Here is a 23,717-nt window from a genome sequence, read left to right as displayed (position 1 = left end):
ATGTTTTTATTTGAAATAATATTCATCTTGAAGATTCTTTATAAAGTTTCGATTAGGAGATAATCGGAACGAGTCAAATAAAATGCTAGCAGACTAACGAAATCCATAAAAAAGAAAAAAGAAAAGAATATGGACGCTAACGAAATGTAATAAATAATATATGGCAAATGAATTTCTACTTGTTATGTTCCTTTTTCTTGGGGTGAAGTTGCTAGCTTCGACGATGGGGTAGCAGGTGGCGCTCACGTGCATCCGGGTTGACCGCCACAACGACGGATTCAGTCAAAACTTTGACATTCGACTCCCGGATTGATGAAGAAAATTTAGGCCGACCGAAGCTCTTGTCCTCGTGTTGACAATGGCGACTCTTTCGCTTTCTTTGTTGATCCAGTCGAATCATCAGTTCACAGACAAGCGTTCGATGTTAGGTGTCGAAAGCGAACGCGGAGAAGTTGCCCCCTCTTCCTCTTCCACCTCAGCAGCAGCTTCTCTACTTGTTTTGTTGACCACGCAAGCAATCCCGCGATTCTCTTCTTGAAAAGTAAACGGAGGAGGAGGAGGAGAGGAGACGAGACCCGTGAGGTGATTCCCATGGCCGCGTGAGTTCTTGCTTGCTCTCTCTCGCGCGCGCGCAGCTTCTGTCGATTGCTCTTCCGTGTTTTTGTCCGTACTGCCTTTCGGAACCAAAACGGGTGCTTCCCAGATGAACCGTCCCGCTTGTTCGTCCACCTGCAATGCGTCCCGGTCCGGCTGTCCGTCGAGCCCCGGCGGCGACGGCGACGGCGGGGGGCCGTCGGTCATGCAGAGGCGGCTTACGAGGCAGAGGAAGCTCCGGTACGCGACGGACGACGAGGTCGGGTTGTCCCACGAGGGCGGCTTCTCTCGGTCGACGCTGGCCCACGTGGGCGGCTTCTCTCGGTCGACGCCGGTGTCGCCCGAGTCAACGCCGGTGGTGCGGTCGCCGGGACGGTCCGAACGCTTTTGGTCGACGGCGGTGCCTCAACCGTTGCCGGTGCCGTTGCCGTTGCCCGAGATGGCTTGTTTGAGGATAGCGCCGGATAGAAATGGATTGGCCGAGGTATGGAGGTAGGGCTGCTTTATATCTGACGAGCTTGGCCACGATAATACGAGTCTTGGGTTGCCTGAATTTGCCTTGAAATGGTTGTTGAAGAGCATTGGTTTTAATGATGACGCTATGGTCATTGGCATGTGCACTAATACGGAAAGCTTGATATGTTTCGCCTGCGTTTTGAACTGTTAATGGCAGCTGATTGTTGTTCTTTGTCAAGATTCGGTCAGAAAAAATCAATGGAGATTGTTATTGTTCTAAGTCTAACTGATGTAAGCTAAGCCAATTCGACGCCGTCTATGATGATAAAGAATGCTTATATTAGTGTAACATATATCTGTAGAATCTCTCTTTTCTAAGGAATTCATTTGTTGCTTCCTTTTTTATTTTTGAAATAAAAAGTGAGTTTTTCTCCTGTGTTTGGATAGCAACTTATTCTGTATAGACTAAACTAAACTATTGTCAGAAAAGAAAATTGTCTGCACTTGTCAGACATACCACTCTACATTTGTTTCTAGTTTCTTATATGCAAAGAGCGAGCAGTGACTTTTATTGATCAAACTATTATGGTTATGATACTCTCAGGAGGAACAGTGGTCAGGTCTCCCCAAAATCGGCTAAACCTTCAACAGACTACAAAAGGGGTTTCATGCGAGACTTGAGTTTGGACAATCACAACTTGCGGATCAATATCCCAGCCAGGAGCGCTCCAGCTAGTAGTCTGTCAAGTCCTTATCTTAGCCCGCATAATCCGGCTACTGGGAACAAATCGACGGTTCCAGATAGTTGGTCTACTTTCAAAGCTCAAACTCCAACCTTGCCGAAGTCTTTGGGTCATCTTTCTCCACTTCAAAGCCCGACTTCAAGAACTCCAAAAAGTCCAAGTGGTACTGCATCATGGTATCAACACAAATCTCTTTCGAGACTTATAATGCCCATCCATTACCTCTTCCCCTTCAACATCAAATATTAGCCATGCCACAGAAAGGCAAAACGTGGCATCCGTGACTGGTCAGTGGCAGAAAGGGAAACTTATTGGATGGGGTACATTTGGGAGAGTTTATGCTGCAACCAACAGGTAAGCTCATGCTTTAGAGAATTTATAAATTCTTCATGGTCTGTGAAGTGATTGACCTGTCTCTTTATCAGACAAACGGGAGCTTTATGTGCAATGAAAGAAGTTGACCTAATAATGGACGACCCTAAATCTGCTGAATCTGTGAAGCAGCTGGAGCAGGTTACTGCTGATAACTTCATTTTAAGTGTTACCTTGTAACAGTTATGCCTTGTATGAGCATTAATATGAATCATCAATCTGACAATTAGCTGTGCTCGTCCTCATCATCATCTCACGGTTGCAGGAAATCAGAGTTCTTAGACAATTCAAGCATCAGAATATTGTGCAATATTATGGTAGTGAAATTGTAAGTGCTTTCTAGTTTCTCCAATCTCATTTAGATAGGATGTAGTGCCTTTGTGAAACTTCATAATGAAGGGAGCTCATTCTATCTGCAGGTTGATGATCACTTATGCATATATATGGAGTATGTCTATCCGGGATCAATTAACAAATATGTCCGTGAACATTGTGGAACTATGACTGAATCAGTCGTTCGCTGTTTCACTCGTCACATTTTATCTGGGCTTGCTTATTTGCACAGCAACCGCACAATTCACAGGTGAGCAACAATTTACATGGGATACACATGTACGACTCTCTTTAGCATTAAACTGTGAACAAGTTTCAAATAACAATGCAGACAATGAATACCATAATTGGGGCAAAACTTTTTGACTGAAAAGGAATGTTCCCTGTTTTATTACAAAAAGGCTTTCTGGCTTTGTGCTTTATTATTCTTGCCTGAAGTATAGTTTTAAAGGTTCACAACTTCTTTTGCTCAGTACATTTCCAACTTGAATTGTGCTTGGAACTGTACTCATTTATGTGATTCTTTTTGCGAATAGGGATATAAAAGGGGCAAATTTACTCGTTGATGTCACTGGTGTAGTCAAGCTTGCTGATTTTGGGATGGCAAAACATGTAAGCTTGGTTTGCCTCTGCAACTTAAGTTTATTGTAGAACCTGTCTTCATGTGCATTTGCATGTTCCAACAACTTTTCATGTTTCCACATGCCAGTTTCTTGCAAAAAATTATCCTTGTTTTACCTTTTGCACATCTTTTTCTGTTTTTTAAATGGCCTTACATAGTCATTGTTCATTCTTGAAATATTATAAGCACTTGAAGAAAATCATTCAGATCATATACATGCACTTGTTAACTTGAAGTTGTCCTTTGAGAAAACCAGCTGTAGATTCTCAATCATTCTTATTCCACCCCATTAAATTTGGACACTTCTTTGGTCAGAGAGTATGAAATCTCTAAAATTCCTTTGTAGTAGTAGTTACCCTCTGTTTGCTGGTCAATGGGTCCATAAGTCCTCGATAAGAACTGGAATGCAACCTCTTCAGCAATTTAAGGCATTGTCATTGATTTAATTTAGTATCATGTCATTTACATTCTTCATATAACAGGAAAACTATATCATGTCTAATTCAGCTGTAGTGATATGAAAGTTCTATTTTTTACCTTACACTAAGGTAAAATAAAAGAAGAAAACTTTAAAATTTGATTTCTTTTACTTTATTTTTTACGTCAAGGCCAACCCTAGGAGTATGGACTGTGCTCTCCTATAAATTATTCGGTGTGCTTGAGATTGAAGGCTACCATGCTCAATAGCATCTAGTCAGGTACTAAAAAGTGTTGAACAGCTCATTGCTAGGAACAAATTGTTGGTTAAATCCATGTTCATGACTCGTTAAAGCATAAAGTCAAAAACTTGTCTTTTTGTTTTTACAAGGCCACTTCTAGGAGCATGGACTATATGGTCCCATTAATTATCTAGTTCTGGAGAGTGAGGATTGTCATATCTTTTGGTGACTAATCAGACACTCAGAAAATCTCAAAACACTTCGTTGTGAGGCAATTATTTTTTATTAGCTATGTTGTTCAAATAATCTATACATTGGTATTTAATAACCATGTAATTGTTTGTAGCGAGTTTGATTCAAAATGTACTGCATCAAAAGAATTAATTCGGGTTTCAATCAAGGAAAAGAAGATTAACCGGGTTTCCCTAGTGGAAGTGGTCATTAAACTCCCAGTTAGATAGATCTAATAAAAATGGGTTTTTGCCATACGTGATGGGTGATAAATTTTTATTTTTTTTCTGCAAATAGACATGTGATGCTCACACATCAAGCACAATTTTGAAAGCCAATCGAAATAATCATGATTATCTAACACATAAGTATATGCACTGAACAACCAGATAAAAACCAAAATTTTCATTCATGCCAATATCTTTATTATATAAATGCATGAAAATTGCTTACCAAATTTGTAAAGGTAACTAATGCATAAATAGCATGAAATATAATATTAATATAAAAATATTGTAATGCTCAACTCATTTTGATCCCATAGAAAGCATAATTAGGAAATTACAAGTTTTCGGGAAGTTTATTTGACATGTAGAAAACTTGGTATTTAGCTAAAAATTTTAGGAAAGGTGGGCAAGCCGGGGTTGGATTCAGCAAAATTCAAGGGAATAAAAAACATAACCAGACTAGAGATAAGTGCTGTCGTGGATGGGGGGCACCACCTTTGCATTCCATGTGTAGCATCATGGAAGTTTACTGCATCAACTTTTAGTTGCTTGTATGCTAACTCAAGCTTGTATACAGCTGTCTGGACAAGTTTCCATTCTCTCTCTGAAGGGTAGTCCTCATTGGATGGCTCCAGAGGTAGCATACCTGAAACTATTTTAAACTCATGCTCCATGCAAGTGCAAGCTTTGACGTAATATTTCAAATTATCATGCAGATCCTGCTGGGATCTATGGCAAAGGAGAAGACAAGTCCTGAGACTGCTTTTTTGCTGTTGATATATGGGGCGTTGGTTGTACCATCATTGAAATGCTGAACGGAGTGCCTCCTTGGGGTGAACTGGAAGGGGTTAGTGTGATGACTACTTGTGTCATTCAATTTCATTTTGAAAGTTTCACAATTTTCGGCTTCTAGGTTTTACTTTATTTCAGCCAATTTTTTGATTCCTTGGGTAAGTTCCAGTTTTGGCATCAACCATTGGCCTTTTGCACCAATACTTATTGGGCACCTGCAGAGTCAATTTGCTGAGATTTTATGAGCACAAAACCCATCCTTTCGTTTTTTTCGATAGTTTATCTTGAGGGATCTCTTCCAGTCAACTATATCTTGAGATATCACATAGATAGTTTTCTATACTTGAAGTGTTTAGATCAGATATTTTTCACCAAAAACGGCTTCTCGTATCTCCACTTGGTTGCTGCTTCTTACTGGGATACTGTATTCACATATGGTAGTGTTCAGAATAATGCTTTTATTTTGATAGTCCGACATTCTTCTATGAATCAGCCACAAGCGATGTTCAAGTTTTGTATCGAAGCCCTCCCATACCAGAGAAGCTGTCATCAGAAGGAAGGGATTTCTAGAGCGTTGCTTACAAAGAAATCCTGCGCAGAGACCCTCAGCTGAGGAGCTGCTACAGCACCCTTTCTTGAGAAACTCTCACGATCAAAATGGTTCAGGCTTTAGACCACTTTGCAAACTCAAACGAGTTGTAAGTTGTGACTTCTTTCTCAGGTTGAAGCATCTTCTATTAAATCTTGTAGCCTAGGAAAATGTGATGTTCTTGTTCTATCTCTAACAAACATTATTAGGTGGAAAAATACGTCTGAAAGGGAGTCCCGAGGCCTCAATGCAATATTGCCTAACAGCCTAAGTCACGCTATATCGATAATAACAAATAATGATAAATAGAAATACCAATAATGACATTCCTGGTTATGGTCATGGCTGCCATGAGGACTCCCTAGAAGGGGCCATACATCATTGTTACCATGACATTAAGCCTCTTCATTTCCCCATTGGCGCCAGCGCGATCATACACCTGTTCGCGTCAACATTTAACTACTCCTCGCTGTAGGGGAAGCTTTCGAGGAAGCAATTCGGAAATCGACAAGGAGAATATCAGTTACCAACCATCACAAGTAAATTAGTGCAATCAAAGCAACTTTTGAGTCTTAGACATAGTTCTGATAGAAACGTTTAGACATGATGGTCGGATGGTGCGATAACAAGAATGAATCGGTTTTATACATCATATTCGGCTGCATTATCGTGGAACAATAACCATGGACCCGGCATTTTGGACAAGAAAACACCAACATTGGAAAAATTGTTGAAGAGATCAATCAACCATACTACAGCATGAATAACTTCACTTAGGACAAAAGTCAGGCTCCGAAGAATCATGGCAACTGGGGGCTGAAATTCCACTCTCTCCATGCAAAATCAAAGTTATCCATGGAAATTTTTTCCCAAAACTTAGATTCTTTCGGCTAAAGAATCCCAGTCAGCATGACAAGCAAACGGCCGTGCAAAAATTGAGATGATTGACCTTGCGGCCGAAATTATTGATCAACCAATTATTACAATAGAAGACCTACCAACACCGAAAAAGCCAAGGTAAAGGAAGAAAAGAAAAACTTTTGGGAACCAGCTTCTCATCCATTGAATTGATCATTGACAGCTCTTCTGGAAGATTAACAGTGATCTGTGGTCATGTGAACTATACCTGTAACACTGAAACAGAGTATGCTTCAAAATCTTGGCTGCCATTTCGGAAGTTAAAGAGTACGTACAGGACTTTCTTCTTCATTTTCTTGTCCAAAAACAATCGACGCCTGCTTGGGTGGCATGAAGTCCCCTCTTGCAACAGCTCCAGAACTATGCAGTGTATTCCCATTTTTTATTGCTCATTCTTCCGATGTCAAACTCCATACAGAGGTAGAATAGTTTTGACGAAAGAGTACATAAGCGCACCCGTGAATATGTAGCTATCTACTCTGTCCAATATTCCACCTGCAGGCATTGCCTCTGATTACGGACATAGTTTATGAAACCCAAATTTGCAAAATACCATAAATGACACGGTTCTTACAACTACACTACAATCTGATGCATATTCAATGAGCAGCAGAGGAAGTGGAAAAGGGGTCCAGGAAACCTTATATGACAGACATCTCAGAAACAGATTCATTTCGTTACAGATGAGGAATTTATAAAAACTTCTGAGACAAAAGTATCATAAGTATCAACTTTGCATTTGACAGAGTAAGGTTCATCTGTAGGTGCCCATGTGTTTCTTAACATCTTAAAAAAGGTTTATCCTCCAGGGGGACGAAAGAACCTTGCTTTAAGTTCATAATGTAAAATTAAATTTGTCTACTGCCCTCCAACGAGAGAAATGGGGAATATTTTTTGTTACAGTCAATGACAAAAACAACAAAGAGAAGCTTTTCTACTGTTTTAGGAGGGCATCAGCAAATTAATGAGGGCAATTATACCATAGTGTTCTACTTGCAAGTTCAGCAGGGAAAATGAGATAGATGAAGGATATTTCAGCTTCACTTTCTCATGGTTTTCAACAAGTTGTAGGCACTAGGCATATGATTAGTTATAATGCTTATCCGCATGAATATGCAAAATTTTGGTCAATCCAAAATTCAGATGAGTTCCGTGCAATTACAGTGATAAGAAATACTCAAAAAGATGAGCTAACAAGATTTGAGAAATGAAAAACACACAATCTTGCAAGCAAAAGCTTCATTATTGCAGCAAAAAAAAAAAAATTGCACCTTTGTAAATCAACAATCTAAATAACTGTAGAAATCAGATTTAATGAACTATGAAATTTGTCCTAAATAATGTTAAATTGGTTTGCATAATAATCAGCAGTATGCAGATTTAGCAACTCGAATAAGGGCCAAAGTGCAAAAGAAAATTCAGCAGCTTTTGCAAAGTAATTAAAGCCAAAGGAACTTACCATGTCCAGGTATAGGGAGCCCGAGTCTTTGACCCGGCGTCACGTTTGATCATGGATTCGGTGAGATCTCCAAAAACAGACCCAAAGTTCAAGAACCCCAATGCTATTGCACTGTCCACCAAACAAGAGGAAATTATACACAAACCACAACAATGAAAAAGACAATGCAAATAAACAGTCTAACAGGATGCATAATGTGGTCACCTAAAAAGAAAATCAAACAGCACAAAAAAAGGTTTAAAAATGATGACGGATCCAAAAGCTTTGAGCCAAAGTATCTAAATGTATTATTTTGAAATGCCACCCAGCAAATGTTGAGACTACCTTCCTTTAAATTAAGATGAAGATTATCATACTGGCACTCTTGAAAGCTAAAGGACAACTTAGCAAGACAAAGAAAGTATACTTTTTACCAGTGAATACATGCTAACGCTGTAGGAAGTTTAAATAAAGAACAAATAAAAATATAGTCAGAGAAGAAGAAACTACAATCAAAACTTGGAAATCAAGCAGGCATAGCTAGACTTTCTAAAATTAAGCACTAAAATATAAGCTCAAGTACCTGATATAACTCAAAAGATGCTAAGAACTAATAAAAGGCTAAACAAAAGTGAAGGAACAAGCTTTAACACATACATGAGAACAGAGGGAACATAGAAACCGCAAGGCAACTATTTGATCCTTTATATGAAGCAATAAGAAAGAGCAAATGCACAAATTTCAATGTTACATTTATGCGAGCTCATCATATGATCTACGTACTCAAGACATCCAATGAAGATATTGAACACCAAAAGAGATCGCAACAAGATTCCTATTGCATTATCTGGGCTTCTGGCTTAAAGAAAAGGATCAAAAGTACTGAAGTTCTAGGATTTGAACAACAGATTTTTAAGGATACAAAAAGCGATTACTGAGAAGTCTCCTGTCTCTACAGGCTCATGACAAGATAAAACTTTTTGACTTTGGCCACTAGATAGGAATGAACTCCTCTTCCTTGATGTAAGCTATGCTGCAGAATTTTTCGTGGATAAGACATAACAAAGGCAAAAGTGCTGGACAGATTAATGTCAGAAGGGATAAGTTGTAGAGAGATGGAAGGATTTAATACCATCCATGAGATTTACAACAGGGATAAGCATCTTGTATACTCTGATACCTAGTATGCACCTTAAGGTCAAGAAGAACATCAAAGCCTACGCGACAACAATAAAGACGTAATGCAGGACTAATGGAGTTATGAGGAAATGTGTTTGTCCATGTGAAATAAAAGCATGCAAAAAGCCATAGGAAGATGCTTGTGTATACACGGACAACAATCATGACTATTCTAAAGAAAGTACGTATTACCCCTCTTAAAAGAGAAAGAAGAAAACTCAATTAAAACAGTAGGGACACGAAGACCTTCATACATCTCAATGCGAATTAATGATGTCCTTGAAGTGGTTCATGATTCGTAAAGATTTGGAGGCATGAGAAGAGACATGGATGGATTTCCTTAGTAGAAAAGGGGAAAGTCTTTCATAAGTAGCAAAAAGGGGTACATTTTGAGAACAACATTACCTTTAATAATCTTAGGAGAAAGTTGGTATTTTGATGTCGAAGAGTATATTTTGTAAACTCATTTCAAGTGGTAGGGCACGTAAGTCCTCAAATGATCCAACAAGAGTATGTAACATAATAGAAGTGGCTTAAAAAGATCAAGGAAGCATAAATAAAGGACTATGGTTCTCCTGTACTCTTGTACCCTTGTGAGTGAAGTTGGGGTTATTGGGAGAAGAGTGAGTGATGTAGAGGGGATGAAACAACTGGTTCGTAAAATGGCGACAAGATGATTGGTGTTAAGAGTTCTAAGATAGAAATGATATATCTCTATGGAGCTCAAGGCATGTTGGCCTCAGTATATAACTGGTCGAAAGTTGATGCCGCTCTTAAACTGTGGCAGGTAAAAACCAATTGTTGTGCCTAAAGTGATATCTCACTTGATGAACTAGATGTCCAAGCTAAGTGAAACATGGCATGATCCGATACAAGGAAGCTATTTACTGAACTGTTTTTGGGAACAAGTAAGGACGGCTGGCCTGGTGTCTTCAGCTCACTAGGGTACTGCGTGGGCTATTATGAGGCCAAGGAACTGCCGGCCTGTGATAGATGGCATTGGGGCAAGATTCCCTTTGGTAAAATGAGTTTTGAGTCTGAGAAAACTTGTGGCCTACCTAGTCCTACGAGGATAGAGGCAAATGCGCTTAGACAAAGTGCGACCCTTGACTAGCTTCTAAGATGACAATGGGGGCATAGGAAAACACAGATCCTTCGCTAAATAGGAAAACGCTCCTGGATAATTGGTGAATCTTAAGAAGAAATCTGTTGCCATGTTTTCAAAAAGGGAAGCAATGGTCTCTGAGATCAACAAAAGCTTAGCAAACGAAATAGAGTGTTGCCAAAGATGCAACAGAAAATGCCACTTGTCAAGGAAAGTACAAGTGCCAAAGATGCTTAAACAGCGATCAAAAGAAACTACCAATGGAGTGGCCTATTTTGTTGAGCGAGCGTTGCTATTCAATGTATGATCCAAAGTGGCTCATCAACGGTTAGGAAACATGGGGAAGCGATAGAATAGCCCGTGATAAGGGCATTGGGGAATTGAGTGGGGGAAAATGTCATAGACCATGGTTCTCCTGTTCTCTCTTACCCTCGTAAATGGAGCTTGGGGTTATCGAGTGAGAAGTGATGCAGAGGAAATGAATACAACTGGTCCGTGGAAATGGCATTATGATGATTGGTGTTAGGAGTTCTAGAATAGAATTAATATATCTCTACGAAACTCTAAAATGAGAAGTTGGCCTTTCGTGTACAAACTGGTCGGAAGCTAATGTCGCTCTTCTGATAAAGCCGGTGATAGGTGATTTGCTATATTGCTTGATGCCGATAAGATCCGATACGAGGAAGTTATTTGTTGAACTGTTCTTGGGAACAACTTTGGAAGGAAGGTTGACCTGGTGTTTTTAGCTCACTAGGAGCTGTGTGGGCTATTGTGTGGCCAAGGACTGCCGGCCAATGACACATGTATCAAATTTTTATTTGACAATAAAGAATTTTCTTTTTTTTTTTTTTTCAAAAGAAGAAAGAGGACATTTGTGGGGAAAAAGATAATCACTACGATTAAGGATCTTCTGGTGAATATTATATTAAATGACCATAATGAGGTAGAAGAATTACCCACCCAACAACTAAAGCATAACCATTTTTCTAATACTGTAGAAGCAGAGGATTCACAATTCAAGTTTTCCTAGGAAAAAAAAAGAAAAAGAAAAAGCTTCCCACGGTGAAATTTTAAAAGGTGGTATCACGTCTAAATGGGAACATTACAATTGACCAAATAAATATACACTTCCTCATAATCACTCATATTGTCCAAAGAATGTTCAAAGGAGAAATATATAAGAAAAAAGAGAAAAAGATTGGAAGTCAAGAAAAGTTCTATCACACTATCCTTAACAATTAAAGCATAGAAATTCTAGCATCCAATATAAACAAGGACGGAAGATAATATTCAGTTTCTCCTAACAACATTCAGCTCTGTTGCCCCTCCTCCTCCTCCTCCTCCCTACTACTCCCTTGTTCTCTCTCTCTTGAGCTCACAAGCACATAAAGACAATTTAGATTTACATGCATCAAAGATGACTTCTACTCCTTCAGTTTTCTATCTTCCAAAATCCAAGAAACAACATTAATCAACTCCCCTAATTATTAATAAGTTATTTCAGTTCTCATCCATGAAAAAATAGTTTTGCAAACTGGATTACAAGGGCGAGCAGAACTACCTCAGCAAAGAAGACGGCCAACAAAATAGCCTCGACAAGATGACGGAAGTCAGCTATACAACCACCCAAGCCTACAACAGTTCCCTCCCATGTCTTCTTGGGACTAATACTAGTAAGTGGTGTCCTACCAAATGCCTGCATTAAAATACAACAATTTTTAGGTTTCTATCTGCATAAAACCAAAATATCCTGCATGGTACAGAAAAAGCAAAAAGGAATCATGAAATCTTACAATAGAAAAGAAATTAACCACAAAGGCATCCAGCAATTCCTGCCTACATTAAATGTGATTATACGAAATGAAGATTAGGAAGTCAACTCTATGCTCATTAAAGCTCAGAACTTGCAAGAACAAGCTACTCTTTTTCACTTGCTCTTATAGCACACAAAGATTCAAAAGTATAACTTCAGAAAAGAGTTTCATCATAATACGATATTCTGGATGAACCAGCTTTATAAGAAGAAAGAATAACAAAAACCAAGTGATCAGTAGTAGAACCTCATTAATGAATACTAATCCAAACAATCTCTAAGCACGATTGTGGATACCAGATCATGAGTACACTCTGAAACAACTTGTTTGAGCTCCTTAATTCTATTCACAATCAGGACATAGGTATATTTTCAAACTTATATACAAGAAACAATATAACTAGACAAGGGCATGTAGATTTTCATTTGTAAAAAATGGGTACATATTACAGCACAAATTACACTGAAAGTCTAGAAACCAAATTACTTTGCCACCAAGAAAGGCATATGTGTCTGCAGCAATTATGCTACTTATTGATGTCAACGCTGCCACAAGGCCCACGGTCCAATGAGCCTGGCCACCTAGAAGAATGGGCCACGCTGCTCTATTCCTGTTAAAGATGAGCAAGCTAAGAACCACAACTTCATAAGCATGAGCAGCATTAACGGCAATCATTGATAATAGAAGCCATTCCATTACACATGTAAAAAAAAAAAAAACCAAAAATTGAAAACTACATTTTTCATAGGGAAGGCTTCAGCATGAAACTTCTCGCATCTTCTGGTATTAATTTCAGGTATATCGATAATAAGTACTGTTTATGGGTAGATCAGTTCAGGTACAAGAGCCATGGTGTGAGGCCAAGTTCACAAAATTCTACACAGAGACAGACATAATACAATATCAAAAGACTATGCTTGTTCTAAATTTTCATATAATAGAATCTTCTTTTAGAAAGAACATTAATTAGGCTTAGATTCTTTACAATAAAAGCTCTCTAGTTTAGCGCAACATAGTTGGTTTTCAGTTTGTCCGATCGTTCCCCTTATGCCGCTGGTTGTGGCAATGTTTAAGGAGAATTCTGTTAAAAGCAAGGTAGAAATTAGCAAAAACAAACTTTCGGCGTCAGCTTTTTGCTTAACTGAAAATAATAAACAAACAGCACAATTATCTATTTAAGTGTAACATGTAAAACTATGACATATCTTCACACTCGGAGAAGTCAACACTCTCAAGTGCCAGTAGAATGAAAACCATGACGAACAAGTCAATACCAAAAATAATCGCCAAAAGCACCAAAAAGATTCTTGCTGAGCTATCTGTATCACATAATTTACAATTCCCAGTGCTTCTAACAACAATATAGTGATCTAATCTTTATTACACCGTTTAAATCTGAAATTGTCCTACATTTAGATTGCTATATGCTACATAGCCTGTCTTGAATATGATGACTTGATCTTCCTTTCACCATTTAGTCTTGAAATGTTCCGTGTTTAATTTACTGTTACCTATCTTATTTGCAATAGTCTTCTACACTACACTGACACTTACATAAAATCAAGGTTGAACAAATCTTAAGGAAGATAAACTATAATAAAATAGCCCAAATCTTAAGGATAAAATATCGGATGCATGTATCATGAAAGGGGCATCCTCCATCAAGAATAAACCATATCTAACCAGTATGAAGTGCTGGTGCTGCTAGACCACATCGAAGCTTCACCCAAAAACAAGGAAGATAACCACAATAAAATAGCCCAAATATTGTACTGCTGAGCTGGGAGAATCATGGATTTCCTCTCTGTAGAAGCAATGCTATGGCAACAAGGAAGGCGGCAGATGTCACAGAAACGTCTAGACCAAAGTATCTGACATGCACAGAGGCAACTATCAATAATCAATGCCTAGCACTTGCCAAATAGAGCCAAAGATTTAATAAAGCAATAACGAATTCAGATGAAAGCACTGCTTCCTGGAAAACTTTGATTCATTCCAAAAGTATCCATAGGGGTCAACAATGGCATTCTATGAGAAATCAGTGAACTCCACCTGATTTTTACGTTTCAGATTGCTAACATTTAGAAGAGAAGAAAAAAGTATCTAAACAGAGAATGTGAAAGATTTTCCAGAAACTGCATGCTGAAAAGTGGTCAAAGTTTTTCGACGTGTCTTTGCCACCATGGAGGTTTTCTCTCAAATTATGCTGGCAATTATTTTTCCTGTGATTATTACAAGTACTTACTACAACTAGATCGCGGTACATTTCAATTTCTGTGTCAAACTTACTGTCTTTTGATTATTTCATTCTTCTGAACAGGATGGTTTTAGAAATTCAGAAGCAAGCAAGCTCCCAAATCTCCCTTAAACAAGCAGCGCAGACAGATAAAGGGCCTATCACATTTTGATAGGAGAACATAGAAGCATGATAAGTAATTGCTACATCATGATAAGATTGGCTAACTTATAAAACTTTATCAGGAAAGAGAATGCACGCTCAAAGCTTTGCTAGCAACAAAATTTGTCCACCAAATGGCACAAAAAAATATAGCATAGGGGTGTCTTTCAATCTTACAAGGTAAGTATCGGCATCAGGGCACATATAACCGAGCAAACTCGGGACACATATCGAGGAGGGCGTCATTCCAGCTGCAATTCCACGACTTCTAACCAACTCAAAATACTCCGTGAACCGGCAAAAACAGCAGATGCCAAAGCCACAGTAAACACCCATCCTCCTGCCAACACAACACCGCCAACAGAAAACCAATTCCAAGTCCAAAACAATCCTATTTCTTAACTGACTTGCTTTCTGTTGAGTCTCCATATCAGTCTCTCCCCGTGGTGAAGATTGATGGCCTTTGTCTACTTCCTAAAACATTCCGTTTCAGCATTGCTTTACAATCAAATTATTATTAAAATATCATCTAGAGATAGAAATGGGCCACAGAGAACTAATGCCACAACTTATTAATCTTCCTTCATCAACCATATAATCAACAAACATTGCCATGTCCTGTTCCCGCAGATACTCATTCCGTGCATTAAAAGACAGATACAAACTAAGTTCTCACAGATACGGTGCATTAGGTAACAAATTCCAGCAGAGGAAGAAGAATGAAAATAAGCAAAGAAAGAAAAAAATTGACGCATTACCTAGACTGCTGTTTCTGCCCCCATCCAATTGTAAGGAACTACCTTTTCTTAACTACTAACAACTAAAAGTGCGTCATTCACAACCCTATCATTTGCACTCAGGATAGAGCCAGCACAAAAAAGTACCGTTTTCCCCTCATACATCCAACAATTCCAGACACCAGTCAAGAAAACAATCACACAGACTAATTCCGGATTTCCTAATGAGACACAGCCGACCGAAAGCCCACCTGATTGGCGTCGCTCGCCGACCCGGGTCCTGCTCGGCGCGCGCCCTGGCCGCGACGAGGCGCCGGGGGCCGGGACCCCACGCAAGCGCATTCGACCACGCTCTTGGGCCCATGTAAAAGCAACCCAAGATTGAATTTTGACAGGGCGCGTCAGAACCGGGGCGTTCGTAGCAAAGGGTCGGCACGGGCAAGCGCAGAGAGTGGCGAGCGACAGAGGGGTCGGCTTGATTGCCTCGATTCTGACGAAGGGGGCCATGAAAACGCGAGCGAGGGCTGGCCAAAGTCGAAGAGGATTCAGGAGTTCTTGATTTTCAAGACATCTTGCACATCAAGAGGTTCGGGAATGGAGCGTTGGGTTCTTTGGGGGTTATCTACGTTTCGCGCCGTCCACCACCCATGGGCCATTCCGCTCCGTTTTCCCGTCGTCACGCTGGTGAAAAAAAGCACATCGTTCTACTATGCCCGTGGGCGTCAATGGTTTATTCCGCAAGTACACAGGAAGAGGGGAAGGTTAAGACGAAAGGTGGAACAATTACTTTGATGAATTACCTCATCATCAGCGGAGGATTATGTATGAAAAGAGAAAAAAAAATCTCTTTTTTTGCGAAGGAATTGAATGATTATTTAGTTGCTGTAAATTATGCCGACTTGTCCATTTGGTGACTATGATGCACCGGCAGTTCTCAAATAAATATTATTGCTTGGGCAAATTCAATTTGTAGGTGCTTGTTAGCATTCTGGCCTTCCTTGCTTTTCTTTTTCAGGCCTATTTGAAAGAGAATGATCGTGAATATCTTGATAGTTGTGTATTGCCGTGACATGGTACGTTTTGTGTCCATCGAGCAATATTCTGCTAGTGGAGAGCAGGGACGCATAGTCAAGTTCATTGCACAAAAGTTGTCCATTACACTGTGGAATGAACGGATAAGCATTGGCCAAACTCTGATTCGGGCGGGCCATTCTTCGGCTCGTCTCTGGCCAGCTTTCGGCTTTGCTCGACCATTTTAAAGTTTTCTTGGCCTTTGCTTGGCCACTTTCAGGCCCACATGTTTGGCCAGTTCCACCACACACACACACAACCAGTCCCACCAATTACCGGACAGTCCAACAGCCAACAAAACAAAACATTCGACCAAAAAGAAAAAACCAACAAAACACACTTTTTTTTTTGTTCCTAACCAACAAAAAACAGATGGCCGAATGCTTTTGCAGCATCAAAGCACAGTGCAGAAGTTCTCCGTGTATTTTGATTAGAGTTTCGGCCCATTCTTGGCCGGTTCTATTCTACCGAGCAAAACCGGTTCCCTAAATTGTGGGGGCCGTTTGAGACAATTGTTACTTCGTCGGCTCTTTTGAGATGATGCGTCCAATGTGGGGTGTATTTTGAAATATTCCCCTAAGCCATCATTAAAAGTTGATGCTATATGAATAGTTTTAGTCTTTGGATGCAAGAGTAAACTCGGAACACATAGAGAGCGAAACAAAAGCTGATCATAATTTTTTTTTTTGGTCAATAAAGTCGACTAAGTTTAAATGTGTAGATATAGAAGACATATTTTGACATTTTAGAAGGGCCCATCAATGTTGAGGAAAGCAATTTTTCCTTTTTCATTTGTTTTTGCACAAGCAAATTAAAGAAGCGACAATATGCAATTTTAGAATGTAGAAATAACGGAGTGATGGTAATTTTTACAAATGCCCATAATGAACCAATTTATGGAGAGAAACCATTATATCCAACATATATGTTCATAGTAAGATTCATGTGATAACATGTCAGTTTCTCCATTTACTTCGCTAAGCAATTTTTTTGAGGTAACACTTACATGCACAACATATTAAGGTCAGCTCAAGATAGAATCACCGTTCTTAAGTGAATTCGAATGGCTCAAATATCGTCTCTTTAGTTTCGACCTACAACACTGGATATTTTCATGTGCTCTCGAAGCACAATTTTTTCAGCTTGCTCAAACGAAAATTCACATGTTAAGTGAGTGTTAAAACTGCGCAAGTCTTCATCTCATCTGAAGTGGTAAGTGCCCCCAAATCACCTTGCCTACGACTCGGTCCGGACCGGACCGGGTTAAATGCTTAAGACTCAAAATCCGGTCGGACCGGTGCAACTCGACCGCGCTTGCTCTTATATCGACTTCCCTCCCATTTTCTTCACTCCCCCTCGAGCCTCCGTCATTTCGCGACGGCCAATCGCCATTTTCGTCTCGAGAATTCGCCGCGACCGCTCGAATGGCGGCGAAGCGCCGCCCTCCCACTTCCGACGCGGAGCCCGACGGAGCGGAGGCGAGCTCGGGCTCCGAACCGGAGCCTCCGACGCTACCCGACCCGAAGGAGGCGACGCGTGTATCGAATTACGAGAAGCAGAGGCTGTCGAGGATCGCGGAGAACAAGAGGAGGATGGAGGCCCTGGGCCTCGAAACCTGGCGAGTTCCGTGATGGGTTCGAGTCGGAAGGCGAGAAAGGGCGACGCGAAGGGCAAAGGAAGGTGGGCGGCGAGGACGACGACGACGACAACGACGACAAGGATGGTGATTACGCGCCTGCTTTGGACGGCGATGGCGGCGATGACGATGATCTTAGCGTCGACGATGAGGAGGATGATCGGGATTTTGAAGTATCTGGGTCTGGTAAGACAAAGGTCGGTTCTTTTCTATTGGGTAATTCTTTATCTGCTTCTGTTGTTTTTGCGTGAATTGAAGTTCCTAGCGGAGTTGGCGTTTAAGGTTTATGTGAAAATGGGAAGGTCGGTTCAAGACAACGGAGTCAAAGAAAGAAATGATCACAGAGTTTCTCATTTCTTGAATTTTCCCAATGAGGATGACAATGGGGCCATTGAAGTGAATGAAGTGATTCGTCCTCGGGGTCATTAATTTTTGGCTTCGTGGCTCCGGCTTTATTTCATTCCATTCCGAACTGTTGTGTATTCACCATACTGCGGTCACTCGGAAGTGTTGCCTATATATTTCCTTCACAACGCTGGCTTTTTTTTGCTAGTATAATTTTTAGTTAATGTTGTTGTGAAGTGTATCCGGGAGCACTTTCTTCCCAGTTACCTCAGTTCTTTAGACTTCTTCACGAAGTGTTTTATTCACAAATATTGCTGCAGTGGCTGCATTTTGAGCGCTTCTTAATTAGAATGAATTTCTTATGCTGCACCCAGATTTTATTGCTTCATTGTGACATTCTTGAAACTTCACCAGTGTTTCTAAGAAATAGTTGGCCTAATTAAACAGAAGACTATCATGAGAACATCCAAGTTGGATCCTAGGTAACCATGAGATTTTTTCGGCTTGAAGTGGCATTGAATACTTAGTTATGCTGTTTGACTCCAAGATTACCCAACTTAAGCAAAACTTTGTGCAGTTGGTTAGAAACTGTGTGAAACTTAAGTACACTCGCTGGCAGATTAACATGCCATCTTTCCCTTCATTTTCCCCTTATTATAAATCTTCGAGAATTTCAATTAAATTGTGTACTTTTAATATATCTTGGCATTTCAAACCTATCACAATTAATTCCAAAATTACAGTCTAATTGTTTATTGGCTACTTATTTTGAATTTCACTATTGCTAATTACTCCAGACTGCTTTTGTGAAGGATGTTAATTTGGTGATACTCTAGTTGCATGTACTGCAGTTGAAAATACCGTTTTTTCACCAAATTTGTTTAAATATTAATACCACAGTTGAATAAATGATTTAATTACCAAATAATATAGTGTGGGTGTTTTTAGTCAAATTGACTTATGGCTTTCATTTAAGTTTAGCTTTTCCAGTGCTCTGTCTATCCTCTTGGAGTGGGCTTTGGTGGAAGGCAGTTTTTCTTTCTGTATCTCCTCTTATTGCTTTTCAAGCAATAAGATTTCCATTTAAATCAGGATTTAGACAACAATAGGAAACCATGGATCTGAGGCGCACTTGGGAACTTCTAAGTAAGTTGTAGATGTATCAGTCTTGGACATGTCATTATAGTAATCGCATTGGACATATTGAACATCTCCAACTTCATGTCCTTGGTTATTTTTATGTTAAGCAAGATTAGGGTGGTGTCGTATGGAAGATGCGTAGATTCATAAGTTATGAACTTAGAGAATTTGGCTATGATACTTAGTACCCATTGCGACATGCTTAGTTTGAAATCAATATTGTTTTCCTTGTTTTTAGTCCTATTCCATTTTAATATTCAGATCAGATTTCAGATATATCACATATCCCAGAGGTTGTGACATGAGAAAAGTGAAAGGAGCTAAACCTGAATTGTCGTTCCTATTCTTTAATGTAGGTGGAAGAAGTTTAAACATTGATGAGGGCAAAATTGATGAGCTGAATTCAGCAAATTATTTTGATCATGTATTATTTTGATATGTCATCTTAATACCGAGCTTCTTGTCCTTCTTGGGACAATCGACATGTCAATACCTCTGTAATACTTCTGTCTTGCTTTGAAATGTTGTTTTTCTTACCTTTTGTGACTATCTCGTGCTCCAGGAAAGAGAAAAGTGTCAAACCAAGGAAGAAACCTCAGACCAAAAGTTACTGAATAAGTTGGATTATGTTGATGATGATGCTGAATTGGCGAAGGTAAATCTAGTATTTTTTCATGATTGTAATATTGTCATTCTAGAGTGAAGCTTGGGTTTCATCTCAGCATGGATTAGAAATCTATTACATGTGTAGTAACCGCAAGGTCAATATTGACAAAGTCAGTGGCAAAATGCAGGCCATTGTGCTGTCTCTGCATGATTCTGCTGGAGTTTCAGGAACAGTGAGCTCAGGGCCTCCCTAAAAATGAGGCTGGTGTAGATCTTAAAGGCAGAGTAGAAAAGACTCAGGAAAATCCTAGAATGCTGAAGAGGAGAAAAACGGTCTGTAACTCTTGTCCTAATAATTGTTTTAAGAGAATTTGTTTTCCTTTTCCTTTCCTAGCTGACTGTCTTTGTTTGTTTGTTTTCTTGTAAATAATTATTGATATCCAGTTTACCAGCCGGGTGAAGATGACTGAGGACGAGCTGATTATGCATTTCTTTCAGTTTGATGGTAATTGATGGTTAATGGAGTTTCCATGTCTATGTTTGTCAGATGATGGGTGCATATTTTTCACATTCTTTCCTTCATATATATATATTTTGGCATTGATGGCTGTGGCAACCACTTGTTGGTTTCGCACATCAGGTTCACTTGTTCTTGTGCATCATTAGTCCGAATGGTAGGGAGGTTCAGAGAAGCTAATTTATTGTTAGGCTGAAGCATTCGCATCCAGGAAATGAACATCTATAGTAGGTCAATCTGGAGGGAGATATTTATGCGCTGCAAGTCTTCCATCCCTTTCTTTAGTCATGGTTTGAAAAGTGATATTAAACTTTTGAAGACCTGGTGGATGTTGGTTTGCTAGTATATAGTTTTGAGATACGTTGCTTCTTGATTACTGTGATATTAGAAACTGCCAAAATATGTCACAGAATATCAATTTGACTAGAAGGTTTTTTCTATGTTCCTCCGGTTACTAACAATGAGAGTTTCTTATGTGGGTATTACATGGACCTTCTTTTTTCTTTCTGTGGCTTGTGATCTTACTGTTAAGTGGGTACATCTAGCCCTTCCTGGACCCCACATTGTGGGAGGCTGGGCAATAGACACCCCTTTTGGCTTGTGAACCTTTTGTTTCTGGAACTGATGAGCTTGCATGTGTCATGCAGAAGCGGGGAAGGTGGCATCACTGTGCATGATTTAGCCAAAGTTGCTGATGCTCATGATTTTACATGGACAGACGAGGAACTAGCCAACATGATTCACTGCTTTGATAGCGATGGAGATGGAAAGGTCAGCCTAGTACTATTTTGTTTCATCTCCAGTCCTGCACGCTAATCCTTTTGTCAACTGCATTGCTGTGGACTGAACTATTATGAAATTTTGAAAAAGGTCTCAGCATCATTAATTTAATTGACTGCAGTGTTATGAAATCTCATTAAACATCCATGAGGACGGAGTATCTGTTGTTGAATAGATATATAATTAAGTTATGGGTCTTGGCAACACTTGTTAACCATACTTAATAAAGAAATGTTTTTATTTCATTTATTATGCATAATACAAGAAAGATGGTGCATTGGAAATGACAAACTTTCTTTATTGAGGTTTTCAAGAAGTGCTTTGGTGGCACTTGTTAATGAAAATTTTAAATTATTAATGCAGATCAAAATCTAGGCAATTTTAGAAATTATCTTGCATTAATGTCCATGTTTCAAGAATCGAACAATACTAAATATGACTTAACTATAACTGTCTGGGAAAGTATCACCAACTTGATTTAATCATAACAATGGGGTAGTGAAAATAAATGAGGTAATATGCTGGCAAGACTAGTCATGCCCTGGAAAGTGTGGGAAAAAGGATTCTGTTAGGATATGAATTTTTACATAGTTATTTTAAGGTCAATCTCTAGTTAGATCTTTTAGTTAGCCCACTCTTGGCATCGGAGAATGTAATTTTCTCCATCTTCATCTATCTCTTTTATTTTTAGATCTCCTTTGCTAGATTGAATAAATTTCTAGTAATGTTATGCAAAGGAAAAACAATTGCCAACAATAGTATTAAGGATTTCTTTTCTTAGGAATCAACATAAATTTAATGATGTAAAGTAAACTGGGGATTGAATGTTGATTCTGGTTTGGGTCTTTAGGAAGTAAACTATCTGTTTGTGGCGTGACTTATCTGTCTATGTTACAGCTAAGTCTTGATGATTTCTCGAAGATTGTCCATCGATGCAACATGATACAAGGTTCTGAAAGCTCCTAAGTGGTTAAGAATGACAAGTCTACCTACTGTTCAGACCAGGTATGATGAGGAATTGGCTATGACTTTTCTCACCCCTTCACTAGTTAGCAATGATGATATCAGAATTAGTTACCGTACTAGTGGTGATTGTTAGATTTTAAATTCTTGGAGTTGAGGTAAGACAAAGGAAAATGGCTCTCCAAAACTTTCTTTTACTGTTTAAGCTAAGCTGATACCAATAAATAAGTCAGTGATGAAAGATGGTGGATTAAGTGATCTGGAGGACGAGGAAACCAACACTTTCTTGCTACCTAATGGAATGTCCTCTTTAGAGCTCGGATTTAGTGGAGTTTTACTTGCAGATTTCCTCATGTATCGACTTCTGATGTATGTCTTTATGTTCTATTCCAGGAGGGATTGATCAAGAGTTCATTTTTCTGCCGGGTTCTGTTTCAACAGCAAGAAAAGAGGCACCTAAGTAAGCGAGAGATAGAAGCAAGATAGTAGCTTGATCCGCTAGCTGTAGTGAAGATGTATATAGTATAAGTCAGAGCTTTCATAGATAACTCACCAAATGCTGGTTGTATTACTATCTTAGACAACAGAATTATCTGTGGCTTTTACAAGCTGATCTATTTGAGGTTGGGATTAGTGTGACAGCAGATTATAGCTTGCTTAACCTTTTGGGCCAGTTGAATTATCTGTTGCATTGTTTTATACAAAGAATGAGTACTCTAAAGAAGGTTTGGTCCTGCTGTTATTTATGATTGATCACATCGAGACATTATCTATCCCGTGACAAATATTCTCAAGTTGGTCAGACCGGAGAAACCAAGATGCATTAAAGAAATGCTGCAATATGCACCTTCAGAATAACCAGGTTTGTTAAAGTCGGCATGGAAGTGATGGGGTTTGTCTCAGTTTTGGCTGGTGCCAAGATGTCCCGATGTTCTTAATAAGCTCTGGCGGGTACCTGCGATCGGCTCTCTTTTGAGGCCTTATAGTTTAGAGAGTTCAACTGAGGGCTACACAGAGAGCAGATATAGAGTCGTCAGAAGAGACACAGAAACCATTCCTGGTTTCCACACCTTGTCAGACATTGATGGTAATTCCGTTCTCTTGTTATCCTGAGAAAAGGAACGTACGTTTTGAATTTTTAATTTTCAACGCTTAATTAGTTCATCGAACAGGCCAAAAAGAAAGGAGGATTCGGAGATGGACCGTCGCTGCTGGCCACTTGCCAGACCGTAGTGCAAACAACCGCCATTGGCGAGGTTTGCCATCTCCTTAGCGACTGCCAAGAGTGTTTCTCGCCCTTCCATGGGTTAATCCCCCCTCCTTTTTCTTAATTACTAAAAACTAGAAACAATTTTTTTGTCTAGTAGCTAAAATTTCTATGTCGTATACCCCATGGCACACAATACATGTTTTACACAATGTTCTTTCCATTATTGCTTAAAATTTTTCAAA

The 23,717-nt window shown here is 39.4% G+C and overlaps 1 long non-coding RNA gene and 2 pseudogenes across 1 annotated transcript; 2 read left to right on the top strand and 1 right to left on the bottom strand.

The window, feature by feature from the left end:
* The first annotated feature begins 553 nt into the window (after nt 1-553).
* Nucleotides 554-5,315, top strand: LOC120293456 (annotated as a pseudogene).
* Nucleotides 5,316-6,768: 1,453 nt separating this feature from the next.
* Nucleotides 6,769-15,817, bottom strand: LOC120293455 (annotated as a pseudogene).
* A 4,151-nt stretch (nt 15,818-19,968) lies between these two features.
* On the top strand, nt 19,969-23,007 carry LOC120293282. Its single transcript, XR_005551034.1, has 6 exons — nt 19,969-20,054; nt 20,194-20,338; nt 20,450-20,510; nt 21,170-21,293; nt 22,200-22,307; nt 22,659-23,007. It is a non-coding gene; the product is annotated as an uncharacterized LOC120293282 (long non-coding RNA).
* The last annotated feature ends 710 nt before the right edge of the window (nt 23,008-23,717 follow it).

This window comes from Eucalyptus grandis, chromosome 5, assembly GCF_016545825.1.
Source record: "Eucalyptus grandis isolate ANBG69807.140 chromosome 5, ASM1654582v1, whole genome shotgun sequence".
Classification (NCBI taxonomy): Eukaryota; Viridiplantae; Streptophyta; class Magnoliopsida; order Myrtales; family Myrtaceae; genus Eucalyptus; species Eucalyptus grandis.
Note: the sequence above shows the minus strand (reverse complement) of the source record. Positions and strands in the feature narration are given on the sequence as shown.